At 39.8% G+C, this 17,000-nt stretch overlaps 1 long non-coding RNA gene across 1 annotated transcript in view; it reads right to left on the bottom strand.

The window, feature by feature from the left end:
- Positions 1-12,444: 12,444 nt before the first annotated feature.
- LOC148427552 (uncharacterized) overlaps positions 12,445-17,000 on the bottom strand; it is a 9,146-nt gene continuing 4,590 nt past the window's right edge. The window contains exon 5 of the long non-coding RNA XR_015864743.1: positions 12,445-14,840. This is a non-coding gene — a long non-coding RNA (uncharacterized LOC148427552). The remainder of the gene's footprint in view (positions 14,841-17,000) is intronic.

Below are 17,000 nucleotides of genomic sequence, written 5' to 3'. Positions count from 1 at the left end.
AGGATGGAACAGGAGATCGACAGGCATATGTTGCGGACGCTGCACCTGTCTGCTGTGGTAAAGAATGAGCTGAACTGAAGGGCAAAGATCTCGATATACCGGTCGATCTACGATCAAACCCCTGCCCTCACCTACCGAAAGAACGAGATAACAAGCGGCCGAAATGAGTTTTCTATGCAGGATGTCCAGGCTTTCCTTTGGAGATGAGGTGTGAAGCTCGGTCATCTGGGAGGGGCTCAGAGTAGAGCTGCTGCTGCTCCTTGTTGAGAGGAGCCAGTTGAGGTGGCTCGGGTATCTGGTTCAGATGCCTCCTTGGTGAGGTCCCAACAGAAGGAGGCCCAGGGGATGACCCAGGACACGCTGGAGGGACTGTGTCCCTCGGATGGCCTGAGAACGCCTGGGCATCCACCCCAGAGGAGCTGGAGAAAGTGGCCGGGGAGAGGGAAGTCTGGGCTTCCCTCCTCAATCTGCTACTGCCCCTTTGCCCCGACTCTGAATTAGGAACTAGATGGATGGATGGATGGATTTTGCTCCTTAATTAATAATTCCACGAATTCTACATTAATCAGAATGTGTTGTTTCGGCTGGTGGGAAAGCATAGGACATATTATTGCTTAGAAACTTTGACCTGACTTCTTGGCTGTGTTTAACCAAACCACTTTTCCACAATTCCATAGACAAGGTAACAAATAACATCTATTTGGTGGTGTTATAACATTTTAAAAAATGAACTAATGAACAGAATTGGTGAATCAACACCAATTCTTGTATACAGACAACATAATACTGAGCCATATATTCTTACGTCTCTGCGAAAGCCAACTAATATTACTGCAGATTTCTGAGTGAGTTACAGAAGTTGTGAAACTTCTTCATTTGTTTTGCATGACTGAATTACACTTCCCCCAAGTAGCCAAGTCTGTCACACCACCTTTATTCTTCACATTCTGTTAAGAATTGAATGAATTCATTTTTTTTTATCTCAAGCCATCACTACAGACCATACAATGTATGAAATCTAATATAAATCCTAAATTAATGAACGTTAAGCTAACTGAGAATAAGATATACATAATTCACAGGGCTTCCTCTGGCATCATCCAATCTTAGACTTAACACCTACTGAAACCTCAGCCAACATTGCCTGCTAAATGCTGCCTAATGTCTCAGCCCCTCGGCTGTTTTTATGATTGGCATTTTTTATGGGACCACAGTGGTCCTCAGAGCCCCGAGAGGTCAGATGGCCTGACAGGCAGCGGCTAGAATGAATGGTTTATTTCCGAGCTGTGAAATGATGGCGAGGATACAGTGGCTCTAGCCTTTCCCCCGGACTGTGAGTGAAGGGGCGAACAGACAGAGGAAATCCCTAGTGTGTCGAGCCAATGTCTGCCGCTTCTACTTCATATGCGCCATACTACTCGGGATATTACGAGCCACTTCGAAATGACAGATCTAAGTCGAAGCTTTATTTTAAAGGGTTTTGTTCATTTGTAACCAGAGGAGGGGGTTCCTATTTTGCCGCCCTCCGAAGATGTGGTTGATTTAATTTTATATGGGGTGAAACAACGCGGACGGGCTACTGCTGAGCTCTGAATGAAAATGGCAGATATCCCATCTGGAGATGACTGAGAGGGATTAGTACAAGCCAGCCCTGGATATCCTTGCTGTCGCCTTTTATATGTTCATCAGGACAAAGAGGCAAAAGGTGGCTCGATTGGCTCTGAAAAGCAGAGGAATTTTGCCTCGTAGCCTGGATGCATTTTACGAGAACTCGGAGTCAACGTCATTGCGCGGCCCACTTGCGGAGCTGGCCCCCGCGGCCACAACATTTCTCTGGATTTCATCAAGATGAGACTCGCACGAATGGCTATAAAGGAAAGGACAATTATTCACACGAGCCATCACATGTTTGCAAACACACAACTGGCTTCTGTGTTTCAAACTGTATGCATTGAGAATAGTACTCACAGACACACTAATTAACTCATCAAACACGCAATTCTCTCACTCTGCAGTGAGGGTCTGGGAGCAATCAAATAGTGGCACTACATAGGCCAGTCTGAACCCTGTTTTCCTGTGCGTCTACACCCATGCAGCCGTGCGGCAGTGATTTCTCCCCAGTGCGCTAATAAAACTTCACTAATGATGCCTGCCCCCGCACCACAATCTGGCTCTGGCTCCCGGCCTTGAGGTGCGCGAACCAAGGAGCATTTTTATTTTTTTAGGAGGAAAGCCGCCATTCTTCGCCGTGATGTCATCTGTAGTGGCCACTTTAACCCCAGCAAAGAGCACCTAATAGCTGCCTGCGGAACACAGTCGCTATTTTTACTTCATTTCTCACCTCCATTCATTTCTTCGTTTAATGTGTTTGTTTGTTTACATTTCAGGACATAAATTTAAAATGTGAGGGCCCCACACATGTTAGGAATCTGTGGGTGGATATTATTATAAAGGGCTTTCCCCAAAATATACTGCTTGTCCAATTACTGGCATGTTAACTGCCTCGCATGTGGCAGACCAAGCACCTTGTGGATGTTAATTCTGTGTTTGTAGAAGGACAGCATTCAGGCCCAATGGAGGGATAATGCGTTTCCTTCTGCAGAGTTTCCTGTTTCCAACTGGGAAGTAATCTGACATGCATTTGATAAATTGCCCCATGCATTCTAACTGCAAGTTTTCCCACTCAGAATGGCGACTTATTTTGTTGTTTATGATGTGGAATGTGTTCAAGTCATGGAATGAATAGAATGACTGAATAATATTGAATTATATACAACAAAGTGGAATCATGTGGAGGGATATTGAATGATATGGGATTATGAACAATCTAATTTTTTTGCTTTTATTTTAAATATGTGTACAACTATTGTAATAAGCAAGGGTGCACAGAATTAGCTATTCTCGGTTCGCTTGTTTGCTAGCTGTAAGATGTGCTACATTTATCTGCTATTTTCATAAACTCAGATTTCAAAAAAAAAAAATTCATTGAAAAAAACATCATGTAAGCACACATGCACACACACTAATAAAGTCGGGATATGGCCATTTGCTTATTTGAAATATATCCAGAGAGACTGTAGTTCTACACCTTCTCAATTAGCTGCCACTTGTCTCCTGAAATAAATGAGCCGCTTTTCTTTGTACGGACACTCCTTATTTTGCAGATCAACAGGATCCTAATAACAGCCTTCATTTTCTAAATATATAAAATGACCCATATACAGGATATATCTGGACAGAAATACCCTGTAGATGTGGCAATGCACTATACGTCATTGGATTTTTATTTGGGGTGTCCCGATCGATACTGATTACTGATGTCAGTCAGGTAACAGCCCGAAAAGAGACATAATATCGTTTTATAGGTCAGCATCCAAAAACTGTGATATTAGCAATAATAATATTAGCTGTTATATTAGCTTTTTAAATTTGTAATGTTGGTGTTATTTCTCAGGGTCCTTCAATTTGTTTTCTTTTACTATTTATTTAAGTGCAGTACATTCTCATGTTTGAGGTTGAATTGCGTGACTCGAATGTTTGTAAAAAACGGGCCATGTTTTCTCGTACTAATGTCAATGACTAGTATTATTGTTTGAAGAGTATCATTTGATCACGTCTTTGACAACACTTCATACTAAAAACGATCAAGGCTTTTCTGACACTTCAGACTGAAAAAGTAAAAAAAAAAAAAAAAACGTGTATCAATCCTGCTGATATAGTTTTGGACCGATATTGGTATTGGAGAGTACTCTAGGCTGCAATATGTGAAAAAACATGGTTCGGCCCACTTCTAATCTTTATTTGAAATGTTTATTTGATACACTCATGCAATTGCAATTGAAGGGAAGTGTTGTTAAGTTGGTTGAAAATGATGGTTGTTTGCTACGGTCTCTGCGGTTTCAGACTTGATCACAGCTGCTTTTCTGAGCGGGCGAGTCTTTAACTCTCCTCAATGTTACCTCTTAAATCACGAACCGAGAAAAAAATACCATCTAAAGCATCCAATAGATGAATAGAGGGCCTCATAAAAAGAGGAGAGGAAATAATCCCCAAGGGTAGCACACAATACCATAGCTGGGGTTAAGTGCTAGGATTTCAGTCTGTGGGGGATTTGGGGGTCCCCGCGTCTTTAGACCTCTGTCCCCAAAACTGACCCTTCATCCACATCCTTCCCTTCTCTCTGTCATTCACACACAACCAAAAGTGTCTATCGCCTTCAGCCAGCTCCGCCCCTTCTGCTCGACAGGTTCCAGTCATCGGCGATAATCACGACGATGATATACGGGGCCCATTAGTAGAGAAGGGCTGCTGACATGCGGTACAATAGCCCCTCACAGCATGTCCAGGAGGCCTGCCTATCCAGGTGCACTCTCCCTCACAGGCCAAGCCACTCTCCCTCCTTCCCCTCGTCCGCTTTTCCTGCACTCTTTTCCCTGCGTGAGCCCACTGAGTAATAGAGGGGGGGGCAGAGAGGAGCAAACGAGGGAGTGGAAAAATTGTTCGGCAGGGTAAAGGTGGATTTGCAAACTGGAGATTTAAGAGAGAAGTGTGGGGGTAAGGGGAGAGGTCAGGTGTGTTGAAAAGAGTGGACATTTGAGCAGTGGGAGATGCGGAGGTAGTGAGAGCAAGACAATGGTGATAATAAAAGTCTCCCCTTTCACCTCTTGTGTGCCTCCCTTTCTCTCTTGGTTGCGCACCATCTCTCCTCACCTGACCTACCGCAGCGCATCACGGCACACGGGCCATGGTGAGAAGAGGGCGGGGGCGAGACGGCTAATGGGACAGGACTGATGATGACAAGTACAAGGGAATACATCACTGCTTGCCCCATCAGCATGTCACGAAAGTAATTTAGACCAGCAATTGCACTCTCCTCATTATTAAATAAATGCTAATGTGCATGCATCAGTGTCAGTGCGCATGTTTGGCTAAATGAAGAGTCTTATTAGGGCTTCTCAAACTTCCAGGTTCCCTGTACAGGGTGACACATTTTTCCAATGACCAATTAAAATTCTTTATACCAACCACAACAGCAACCATTTGCACTTTAAATGCTACGTGAAGCTAGTTTACAAGAGCACAGTGACATTTGACAATTCATCGGTTTCACCACTTCATTGACATACTTTTCTGAACCACGTTGCGACAGTGGAATTTCCCCCAAAAAACAACGTCATTGTATGTTAATTTCCTTTAAGGAAATGGACAATATGAGAGCAACCAATTTTACATTCGGCAGAAGGTTCGTCTGAAGTGGTAGATGAATGTGACATGCGTCTATGTCAGCAAAAGCCTGGAAACACAAATGGAAATGCTCAAAATTGGCTGGCACTCTCAGGGTTACATTTTCCGATACATTTTGGTTGATGGAAGATGAAAGAGTTGATGCACACTAAGCATAAAAATACATTTTTAATGACGTGTGTTGCATTTACTGTATCCAATTCATGCAAAAGATCGAACAGTTTATTCAAGCAGTCAACTGACCCTCTCATGCTAATTTACCACACTGCCACTACGGGCTCAATCTTCATGCTCGTTGCTCTCGTATGACCAGGTGACGCTTGGTCCATCCAAGTAAACCAGCGCCTTGTAAGTGTCAACGATGATTCATTTTCTTGAAGCCATGCAGCTGTTGTAAACTATTAGGTTCTTTTTTTATTGTGGGTGTGGAAATGCTATTCACGTCTTTATGAAACATAGTAAGTGTGAGCTTTACATTCAAAGTTCTACTCTTGACTTACATTGGGCGTTTAAAGTGATCCCTGATCAAAATGACCACATTATTTTTTAACCACGTGCCTTCCAGGAAGCTGATCACTCACCCCTTTACTTCCAGGTTTGTATAAAGTTGGTTAGGGCTTTATTTTATTGATTTATTTTTTCGCAAAAAGAATGAATCCTGCCAATAATTATCCAAGAGGCGGACTTTTACCTGTTTGCTTAATTGAAGCCGGGAGATGACGTTTTCTTCCTCAACACAACGCTGACTTTGGGTTATGATTCAGTAATACTGAGAAGCCTTCCAAAGCGGAGGTAGGCCTGCGTACTGTAAATCCTTCTCTGCTTCAGTGAACCGAGGAGGCATGTGGTTGTTCCCTTTTCCACTGCTGTCACCAGCGCTTGAGGGCCACCACCAGATGCCCGAGAGCCTCCATGCTCCGCTGCACAAATCCCGCTTTCCGTCATCCAGTGCACGCTGAATACACTACCTGGCGCTTTGTGGCCAAGTCCACTTCATCACATGTGAAGCAATCAAATGTCCATTTCTGGAGTCGAGACGTGCATTTAGGTCTTTTTTTGTCCGTTACTAGTTCCAGTTGGTTTCTCTTGTTTTGTGTGTGTTTTATCTTCCAAACTATCACCCGAAATCTTATCGTCTTAACTGCTCCTATAATTTGACAACCTTTGGCACACTTCATCAAGGATATGCACTTGTCAAAAAGAAAACTGAAAAAATAATTGTAAATGTGCTCTTATTTTTACATTGATAAGTGTTCTTTGTTTGCTTTTTACTTTGATCAAATGAATGTTTAATCACATCACTTTTACTATTTTTCTTTGGCCTATCATTGCAAAATGTGTTTAAACAGCAGTCATGTAATCTTTATCTGAACTTTTAATTATGTTATATATTCATTTTTATTACTTTGTATTATTATTCCTCTTTGTTTCTGTGGTTTGCCCGAGGGCAACAGACAAAAATTAGCCTACGGCAACAATCCTGTGTTGTTGTTACATGCATGTGTCCTTGGTAACAAGCACTGCCCCAACCAAAAAAAAAAAAAAAAACAACAAAAAAAACCACCTGCTTTAATGAAAATGTAGTGCTGCTGTTTAGTGTTAGATTTACTCTACCTTAATCAAAAACTATAATCTTGCCTTTACTATTTTTGAATTAAAAGCAAAGTTGTGAAATGATGCCACCCAGCCAATCATATTTTAAATATATTTAAAAAAGTCACAAACCTCAAAGTAACTGAAGCTACAATGCCTTGTGGCAACCAGGATATAACCACTGAGCGATCTTTAATGTCTTTTTGCTGTGCCTTTAGTCACATTCATAATAAAAGAAAATCAAAAAAATAAAATGTGAAATATAAAAACACTGCTGATTATTAGTATATTTTAATTCAAACCCGCAACATAACAAAGTTCAAATGAATGAACAAAAACCTAAATATTTTCTAAGTCGTGAGCATGTTATTTGTAGTTTCGGTATGTATTTTAGACAAAACAAAACTGATCGTCGTAAGCTCTAATTGCAGTCTTGAGAGCGCTTGTAGGAGAATAGGAAAAGTTCAAAAAGTGCTCTCCTGCAGGCATACTTAATCGGACAGCGGCAGTGCTTGTGGGTTCATACTGTGTTGTAAGAGAATACGATACATCGCAAGTAGTATTTTGTCAAAAATGTCCCCCGTTGCTGTTGACTATATCCTGGAATCATAACTGGCTCTTTTGTGGAGGACCGCTTTTCATTTTCCGACGCCATGCTCAATTCCCATGTATGCACACATGATGTGTTTATTGTGGTGGCTTTAGATCAACTCAATGCTTACGTTCGTCTCGGAGCACAAAAGCAAATGCGTGTCCACACTCTCCCGGTGACACACGTGCACATGCATATGCACTCGCAGAGTGACGTGGAGTCAAGCCGACAGGCCGTCGAAGCCTTTTCTGGCCGACATTACCCGTAGCCAGTCTTGCAGAGAGCATTTGTCACGACCAATCCGAAGAGCCAGTGGAGTTTGTTATTGGAGCTCCGATTTTGGGAGCGGGGGCGCCGGGACGCTCCGCGGTAGGTCAGGTTGACAAAGTCCTGGCTTGTGTGTGTATCGTTGAGCAAGTGTGTGGCACACTATTCATATTGGACCTCTATCCCTCATTCTCATGAAGCGGAACAGGGCCTCTGGATAAGATCACGCACGCAGCAGAAAATCATGGTCCCCGCCTGAGTTGAAGACGTACGCACATGAACATTTATCACTATCCTGCCTGCATTTGCATGCTATTTCTTCTGCCTTCATCTACATCTGAGTTCAATACACAGTCAAGGGGGTTTCCTCCTGATTCGACATATTTTTATTCACTGTAAATGAAGGGCCTGGAATTTGCTGCCTTCTTTGACAGCAAAAAAAAAAAAAAAAAAAACGCATTTAGAATTTAAAAGGGCATATTAATGTACTTTGTGATTGTACGTGATAAATTGTGTATAGGAAACCTTTTTAGAAGCAGCATAAACCAATATTGAGATGTCACTTTACAAAGGTGCATGAACAACTTGATATTTTAGTGTTAACAGTACATAAGTATTGTATTAGAAACAGATTCATCAAAATTCAGCATTTTGTTGATGTGCACTGTGCCTGTATTACGATCTGAAGTTGTTATTGAACTTAAGGGTATCATTAACTGGCGGGGTGAGTATTATGGGCTGACATTTGAAATGAGGGCGTGCGTCTCTCCACAAAAGACGATTTGATATATTCAACCATATGTGTGTTGCATGTTCAATACATTTCAGGTATGCAACATTTGATTTGATTTGTCATATCAAACTTAGTTTCAGATTCGTATCATTTTTTTACATTTTTATGTTGAAGAGTTATTACAGTCTTTGGATTTCAATATTAATCTATACTGTGCATACTCAAATGACAATGTAAAATATCAGCAAGAATAGGCAAAGGCGATGTAGTTACCCAACATGGATCAACCATACTATCGGCTATAACTATAACCATAATATCAGCCTCTTTTTCAAATGATATTTCCAATGTCATTGTTCTCAATGGACAATTTCCGACTCCAATTTCCACTCAATGATATACAGTAGATGATTGTTTTCATTATTTACCTCTTCAATGGAATTAACTGGCCATTAGTCAATTAGCCTTACTAAGGTCGTTGGCTAACTGGTGCCTATTCCAGATTCTCCTGGCGGTGGGCGGGGACACATGGACTGGTTGCAGGCCAATTACAGGGCACACAGTGACAAACAACCATTCACACTTAAAATAATGCTGAAGGGCAATTTGGAATGTCCAATACACCAACTATGCATGTTTTTGGAATGTGGGGAAAGACCACGTGAGCACTGGGAGAACATGAACACTCCACACAGGAGGGCCAGGGCTACCGGGAATGGAACCCAGGACCTCTAAACTCTGAGGCAGGCGTGCTAACCAGTCTTCCACTGTGCCACATGAGACATATTTGGGTTAAAATACATAAGAAAACTGTTTATAATATAGTACATATTATGACACTTTTTTTTTTTTTACATTCATGGACTCGCCCCAAAAAAGACTTTGATTAAAACGCGAATGAGCTTTTAAGCTGATTGAGAATCTGAATGAGCATTTTAAATTCCCAAGCAGAGATGTTTCGGAAAAGTGGTGTGGTTCCTCAAAGTCGACAGAGTCTTCCATGAAATGAAGTGCTGGCAGCTGACAGGCTATAGGTGTCACACAGTAGCCTTGTTCTCACTCACTACTGCAAAGGTCACACAAAACCTTATTTTCAAAATTGTTGTGTTGCAGCTGCCAGGGAATCGAATAAATAAATACATAATTGAAGTATGCAGCTGTCTTCATTCAACATGGCCAAACATGATGTTACAGACGCAAATAATTGCGGAAGTCACCAGAGATGTGCGTGTACATGGAATAACTGATTAAAAGGTTTTGAATGTCATCTTATGACAGAACACACCACACTTTGACACATGGCTTTTTAAAAATAGTTTTAATATTTTTTTCCGTGTGTGACATGCAAAAAGGATGACAAAAGGTATAAATTGATACTATTTGTCAATAATGACTCTTCCATGTAATGCAGTTGTAAAACTTGTTGCCGTAATTTGCAGTCGTCTCTTTTTAGAACCTGCCAATAACCAAATTTTCCTCCTGCCAAAATCAGGATATTCTGACTTTGGCGCCTGCCTTAGTCAACCATTATCCTTGAGACGATGTGCTTATATCGCTTACAGACTATTCTTTTCTCTGGCACCGTGCTCGTTGGGTTTCCCGACTGATCGCCGAGACGAGATATTGTAAAAGAAAGAAGTAAAAGAAGTCGGCTGAGTGCAAGCCGATTCTGCAACATGTGTTTTTGTGTCCGACACAGGAGGGCAGTCTTTCAACATTTCCCTCGGCTGTGTACTGGAACTCCCTACTTATGAGATGCTGCTGGAAGACCGATTCAATTGCAATGAAAAGCCATTTTCAAACATCCTTTGAAAATGGCTAAAAGTGTAAATTATTCTTTGTCCCTCTTAACATTGTGTTTCCCTCCTTTGCTTTCATTTTCAAGAATATAAGTATTCATTTTTGTCCACTGTGGCTGACATATGTTTTTGGTCCATATCTTTTAACTCGCCCAAGCTTCTTCTATAGTCCCACTAGTGTGCTCGGCAGAGGACGTCCTGGCGTTTCCAATATGTTTTAGAATAGGATGCAATTTATTTAACAGGAATCAACAAAATGGACAAAGCAGTGTGTTGGGGCTTTGGCAGGACATGGTTTATTTTTTATATTATTTGATTAGATACAGACTGACTTTGTTCAATTAAAATAAAAAATAAAAACTTTGAACATAATGGCTAAAATTTACTGAATGATAACGTTGTGGCATTATCCTACAGAATGACTGGCCAAATGATTGGAAAACAGCAATGCAACATAAAAATATATTGATTCAAGAAAACCCATCCTTTAGAATGTATGGAGTTCTGCATCAATCTTATCCTGACAGAAATTCTGTCTAAGCTTTGCTGCTGGAACTCACTAAAACATCAAATTATGGTTTCACATCAAAATATTCTTTCGTGTAACTGCCAAATTAAAAGTGCTTAACAAACTTAAATCACTTCATAGCAACCGAGTGAGATATACAATTTTCCAATTAAAATGTTGCATTTCAAATTCTGCAGAAACAAATGAATTCATGATACATTGAGCCCATTTTACATTTTGTACAATTTTAATGTACGTAAGGACATGCAATTGTTCTGACTCACAAATTCATACATATCTCTGAAATATCTGCTTTCTCTGTGCTACTGTGTCAAAGCAAAATGGCTTCCACATCCATGCATTTTAGATAACAAGTCTCTCTGACTATTACACAAATGAGGCTAAATGCAGTGGCATTAACACCTATAAACTTTGTACAAAATAGGGGGTTCTTTAGTAAAAGAGAAAAAAGGTCGAATCTCCTAATACACCTAAATGCTTTTGTGAGTACAGTATGTCAAAAGTCCAATTTTCCACACACACAAACAAAACTATTTTTCATATCAAAATTTAAACGGTAAAAAATACTTTTTTCTTTTAATTCAATGACTGAATGAGACTTTTTTTTTTCTCCAGCAACTTACCATCTCACAAAGGCAAGTACACTCCTCGCATTCATCCTTTTATCTTTCTATGGAAAAAAAAGAATGTTTTACCTGTGACCTGTAAAGTACTCAGTGTACAGCTTTAATCATTCTTGTCCCCTCTAGAAAAATCAGCGCACAGACAATAATGTCTACCTCAACAAAAGTGAGTACACTCCTGCCCTTAGTGAGAATGTCCAATTTGTGCCAAAAGTGTCAGTCGTTTGAGTGGCCACAATTATTTTTTGCACTGCCTTCCCCTTTCAGATATAAAGTTCAGGTTCTCACCCAATGAACTGTAGGGACCCATCCTGTTAAACCGCTGCATGACCACCATACTGCTGTCAATCTAAATGCCTAAGGCAGTTGTTCTCAACCTTTTTCAATGATGTATCCCATATGAAATAGTCTTTTAGCCAGCTACACTACAAAGCATTTTGAGATAAGGAAAAAAAAAACAACAACCAGATAACAGAAAACAGTTAAGTTGTATGCGATCTGTGGCTGATTAATTACTGTAAATCTTGAAACGACATTTGTCAACATTCTGTCTCTATTTGATTCAGCAACACCAGAAGATGGATAGTGTAACATCATCTGTTATGTTTCTGGCTCTTCCGACAGAAAATTGCATCACTAATAGCGATGCTCTTCCATATAGAACTGAACAAAATACAGACATCCTTTTCTAAAGAGTCACCTTCATGATCCTATATTTTTTTCTCATTTTGAAGAGAAAAATGTGCTCTTCTTCTCATGTCAATAAAAACATTCAGTTAGATTTGCTGATACCTGCAGAAACTCTGTTAAAATCTCACATATCCCCATTTGAGAAGCACTGGCCTATGTCATCCTTTTTTTAAAACCACAATTTATTTTTAAAAACTAGTTCTTGCGTGATTCCCTATTGAGCTTACAGTGACCAGAATGTGTATTAGCCCACCTGCTCTTTTATATATATATATATATATATATATATATATATATATATATATATATATATATATATATATATATATATATATATATATATATATATATATATTTTTTTTTTTTTTTTTTTTTTTTTTTTTTTTTTTTCATTTGTCGTTACACTAAAGAGCCTCATAACACCAGGGAGGAAAATGGCTAAGCGTGCCCAAAATGGACATTTTTCACTTTGTGGTGTAATCATTCTTGTTTCCAGGGGTTTAGACTGTATTGGCTATACGTTGAAGTTAAAGCCACCATTCAATTTTAGTGTCCTCATGGACTCAATTCTTGTTTCATGTTTTCCCAAATGTGTAAATGGAGATGTTAGCACTGTCAGATATTTCAGTCTTTAGCTCTGCGGCTTGAATTTTGCATTCTTATTGAATATTTCCTTCTCACAAATTTTTAATTGTGTGGCTTTCAAGAGTTTCTCTGTGTGGTTAATGCTATCCACAAAATCTCCAATCAACTTGTTTACAATAACAATCTTTAAAAAACATATGATAGAGCAGGGCACCCTTTAGCATCAATTTCAATACTATCACATTAATTAGACTTCACGTTGATTAGTTCTAAACTCCAATTAGCTCTTGGAAGGGTCATTGGCCAAAGGGTTCACAAACTTTGTTCCACCCTGCATTGTCAATGATTTGTCAAGAAGAAATGCGAAAGTATACAATTGATTTTGTAGCATTAGCACCATCCATAATCTTTTTCATGTCATAGCAGCAAGGACACGACTCGTGTCCAGGCAGATGGATAGAAGGCTAACCCCTAGTAGCACTGCTGTTTTTCACATCTGTTGGCCAGGTCCCCTCATCTCCACCCGCCCTCTCCCATCAGGATCCCCACCTACTCTTGGCTGGAGCTCCTATTAATCATCCTGCCATTCTAGCGACACACTGCAGACATCCTACCATGCATGGTGCAAAAAACAATAATATCAAAATATAAATAATATAGATGCTCACTGGCTGGTAGCAGGAGCTGAAAAAGTGGGAGTGTGCTACCGGGATGCTGCTACCGTTTGATTATTTTTTTTCTTTCTACTTGGCCTTCATCTGCTCGATTTACCTACTCTGGATTAGAGGCTAATTTGTTGCATGGAAATTTTGAACATGTTAAAAAATTCCTTAAACAACTATTTTCGACAAAGATTGCATCAGATTCTTTCCTGGAGGCTACAATTCTTGAACCAGACTAACATTTCGGTCTCAGGTTCATTTAAAAATTGTTAAAACCTTTCACTTCGACGTTTCGCTCTGCCTGTCAGAACTACATTCCAAAAGCATAGGGTTAGGGTTCTGGCTTGGGTTGAGCAAGGTGCTTCTGCTCTGAGATGGGTCACCAAAGATATACAACTAATACTGCTTGAACTTGGCTTTGTGAACTGCTACAATTTGATTTATTTTCAACTGAGCCAGTGAGCAACCTTTTAAGATAAAATGACATAAATGACCATTTTTGTCTTTGTACTGGTGATGCTCCTCTAAGTTTGTTTGCAAAATTAGCAGAGCTCAGCTGTCGTAAGAAGCCACCAGAACTGAGTTAATGGCTTTTAATGCTTTATAAAATTCATATCACCGGTAATCACCAAAATGTCGAGTTAGCTTTGACAGCATTCGTTGTGTATATCAGTAAAATGATTGTCTGAGGCCGTTCTCCCTTTTTTTTTGGTTGAGATCATTCTTCCTTGTTCTTGGAAGTTAATTTGCTGATGTTGAGTGAAAGAGGGCCTTTTGAAGAGCTTCTGGTGACAAAAATATGCCAAATTGTTCAGTAGTGCAGTACTTTACTGGGTGTAACCATACTGCTGAATGAGGTTAAGTTGCAGTCATTTGTTGTGATTTGCAGAAATCCCTTTTTGGATGGAGCTTGCGCATACCATTGGATGTGTAAGCACCAAGACTGGTCCCTTTAGGCTTGAAGCTCTTTAAGTTTAATACGGACGTTAAGGTTTAAGCTCATAACGCTTCTGCATCAACCTTCCTAAATGTGGTCCTGGCCTTCTGCGTTGAAATAATCTTAGACATGGACTCGAAACGCAATATGAGACGATCCTTTCCCTTCCTTTTGCTGAGCATTGTCAGTGTTTCATGAGTGCGTGGGGGTCCTGAAGCTGCATTTACGTCACCCCCCCCCCCACATGCGGTATAATCATCAGGCCTGTCTCTGTTGACTGTGGGATCTAGAAGTCTATACATAATCTTGCTATGTTCTTATGAGTTTTTTATTCACAGCAAAACACTCTCGTCTGTTTTTCACAGCTCTTGCATAAGAATTGTAGCAGTGTGATGTGGTCTCTAGGTGCACGACCGAAATCCAGTTCTGCTCTTTACAGGAAGTGAGAACACAAATCTGGGATCGGCTTTTCAGAGGTGGATGAATTTCATAGGGCAACTGATGGTTCCGGCAGTCTTCCGCCCGCTGCCATGTCCGGGCAGGCTGGTGTCCAAAGAATAATTGTGGCCTGTTATGCTGTCCACAGCTGTTAATGATAGCACACAGATAACTGTCCTCACCACCTGAGGCTGACCTCATGAACCTCTTGTGTAGTCTGCTAAATTGAAATTGCCCGTGCGTTTGGTGCTAAATGTCCTTCATTTACTGTAAATCATGCTGGACTCAGCCAGACTGTATGATAGCTCTCACTTTCTAATTATGTAAGATAATCGCACCTCACTAAAATTATCATCCATGTCATTTTATCACGCAGAGGGGGTAAAATATGTCTTTAACTGCAGTATTATTTTAACTTTGCTATTTTATTATTTATTGTTATTATTTTAATAGTGATACTATGACAGTAGTAGTGTACATCTATTACTATGCTAAACTACGCTAACACTACTGCTATACCAACAACAACAACAACAACAACAACAACAATAATAATAATAATAATAATTATTATTATTATTATTATTATTATTATTATTAAGAGTAATTTTAATATTGTCATTATTATTATTATTTTAGTAGTGACACTGTGACAGTAGTGTCATCTATTACTATACTATACTATACTTCTACTGCTACTAACAACAACAATAATCAGCATCATTATAATTAACATAATAATACTAATTTAAAGTAATTTGAGAGTATTAATACCAGGGGGCGTAGTAACATTTCGTGATGGATTCACGTCTTTTAATTTTAAATTAAGATTTTGGAACAATCGTCAGTAAAATTCCAAATTACTGCCACGAATAATGAATGAATATTTATGCTTTAAATGTATAATATTGTCCGTATGCGGATTTGCAGCTATACTTGACACTCTATCTTAATTTGTATGAAATGATCAAAAATTAAAACATGAACAATGGTAAAAGATTTGACTGTGTAATTTTTTACTCGAATTGCGATATTTGTTGTGTGCCATTATTTTTGTTTGGATTGGTGTGTGTGTGTATGCGCGCACTTAAATCCTCATTGAAAAAAAAAAAGGCCTGAGGGCCTGTTGGCCTTTGCGATCTCTGCATGTATTTGATCCAAAAAAATAATGTGACAGCGATTTTAGCATGAAGTGTGATTGCGCTTGTGTGTCCGAATGTGTGTGCGCGGGGGGGGGGGGGGGGGGGGGGCTGTGTGCATGTTTGTGTGCGCGCGCGCTCTTTGGCTGGCTTGTAAAATATGACAGGCCATTTTCAAACTCAAAGATTAACATTGTGATTCCCAGTGTCCCAGCGGACAGCTTGATTGATTACATCATATTATATTAAGGTCATTTCGACATCAGGGTAATTTCCAACTGGAGCCTCCGGGCCATATTTTAATGTGCGTTTGTTTGGCGCTGCTGTCGCCCGTTCGCAGGCTCGCTTGTCTCATCTATGGGAAATAGATGGCGACATTAACGAGCGATTAATTAAAAACAACAACAGTAATGATGATAGGACTGACTGCTTTGCCTTTTGAAAAATGAGGTAGTTCACACTCGTGGTAATAATCGGGATTACCAAATGAGTAGAGTGTTATGATAAAACTATACCTTTTTCTTAGTTATTTTTCTCAATAACAAATTGGTGAGCCCTCGAAGCGCTCTTTATTCTGAATCTTCATTTTCAGATTTCAACAATTTAATTGGATATTTAATCCACTTTAGTCTTTAATTGTATTTTTGTGTCTTAAATTTAATCTAACAGAGCAGTGGTTAGCACGCCCGGCTCACAGTTCTGGGACCCGAGTTCAAATCCACCTGATTCGAACCCGGCCTTGCTGTATGGAGTTTGCATGTTCTCCCCGAACTCGCGTAGGTTTTCTCCTGTACTCCGGCTTCCTCCTGCATGTGTGCATGGCAAGTGTGTTGGACATACTAAATTGTCTTTAGGCGTGACTGTATGCGTAAATGGTTTTTCGTCTTTATTTGCCCTGTGTCGTCCGCCTATACTGCCCAAAGTCAGCTGGGATTGGCACCAGCAAGACTGCGACCCTTGTGAGGATACGTGAGTCTAGAAAATGGATGCATGGATAATTCCTAAATGCTCTCTGTTACCAAAATCACGATTTAAAATAAATGAATGAATGAATGAAAATAGGGTGAGAAAAATATCCATTCATCCATTTTATAAGTAAAATTATATATTTTTTTAATCCCAACAAAATATGTATAAAAATGATGTTAAAACAATGTGTGTATGTGTGT

This window comes from Hippichthys cyanospilos, chromosome 2 (genome assembly GCF_059441005.1).
Source record: "Hippichthys cyanospilos isolate Australia breed blue-spotted pipefish chromosome 2, RoL_Hcya_1.0, whole genome shotgun sequence".
NCBI classification, from domain to species: Eukaryota; Metazoa; Chordata; class Actinopteri; order Syngnathiformes; family Syngnathidae; genus Hippichthys; species Hippichthys cyanospilos.
This window is presented reverse-complemented; position numbering and strand designations above follow the sequence as displayed.